The 977-nt window shown below is 52.0% G+C and overlaps 4 non-coding genes across 4 annotated transcripts; all 4 read right to left on the bottom strand.

Moving 5' to 3' along the window:
• Positions 1-153: 153 nt before the first annotated feature.
• On the bottom strand, positions 154-226 carry Pmar_PMAR007599. Its single transcript has one exon. It is a non-coding gene; the product is annotated as a tRNA-Lys (tRNA).
• Positions 227-322: 96 nt separating this feature from the next.
• Pmar_PMAR007598 lies at positions 323-395 on the bottom strand. The gene has a single exon. It is a non-coding gene; the product is annotated as a tRNA-Lys (tRNA).
• Positions 396-491: 96 nt separating this feature from the next.
• On the bottom strand, positions 492-564 carry Pmar_PMAR007597. The gene has a single exon. It is a non-coding gene; the product is annotated as a tRNA-Lys (tRNA).
• A 96-nt stretch (positions 565-660) lies between these two features.
• On the bottom strand, positions 661-733 carry Pmar_PMAR007596. The gene has a single exon. It is a non-coding gene; the product is annotated as a tRNA-Lys (tRNA).
• Positions 734-977: the final 244 nt, after the last annotated feature.

Here is a 977-nt window from a genome sequence, read left to right as displayed (position 1 = left end):
GGGCTTAAAAGGCACGCGCTCTGCCGGCTGATCTACCGAGCCTCGGTAATCGAGGCGAATGCAACACTTAAACTAGTAGAAGATAGACCGTTACACTCTTCCATGACAATTCCCAGTGAACTATAGACTGAAAACCGCTTGATGATGTATGCGCACCTCGGGCGGGGCTCGAACCCGCGGCCACGGGCTTAAAAGGCACGCGCTCTGCCGACTGAGCTACCGAGGCGAATGCAGCACTTGATCTAGTAAAAATGGACCCCTAAACTCTTCCAAGGCAATTTCCAGTAAACCATAGACTAAAAAGCACTTTACGATGCATGCGCACCTCGAGCGGGGCTCGAACCCGCGGCCACGGGCTTAAAAGGCACGCGCTCTGCCGGGTGAGCTACCGAGGCGAATGCAGCACTTCATCTAGTAAAAACGGACCCCTAAACTCTTCCAAGGCAATTTCCAGTAAACCATAGACTAAAAACCACTTAATGATGTATGCGCACCTCGGGCGGGGCTCGAACCCGCGGCCACAGGCTTAAAAGGCACGCGCTCTGCCGACTGAGCTACCGAGGCGAATGCAGCACTTAATCTAGTAAAAATGGACCCCTAAACTCTTCCAAGGCAATTTCCAGTAAACCATAGACTAAAAACCACTTAATGATGTATGCGCACCTCGGGCGGGGCTCGAACCCGCGGCCACAGGCTTAAAAGGCACGCGCTCTGCCGACTGAGCTACCGAGGCGAATGCAGCACTTAATCTAGTAAAAATGGACCCCTAAACTCTTCCAAGGCAATTTCCAGTAAACCATAGACTAAAAACCACTTAATGATGTATGCGCACCTCGGGCGGGCTCGGATCCGCGGCCACGGGCTTAAAAGGCACGCGCTCTGCCGACTGAGCTACCGAGGCGAATGCAGCACTTAATCTAGTAAAATGGACCCCTAAACTCTTCCAAGGCAATTTCCAGTAAACCATAGACTAAAAA

Source organism: Perkinsus marinus (genome assembly GCF_000006405.1).
Source record: "Perkinsus marinus ATCC 50983 genomic scaffold scf_1104296942590, whole genome shotgun sequence".
Classification (NCBI taxonomy): domain Eukaryota; phylum Perkinsozoa; order Perkinsida; family Perkinsidae; genus Perkinsus; species Perkinsus marinus.
This window is presented reverse-complemented; position numbering and strand designations above follow the sequence as displayed.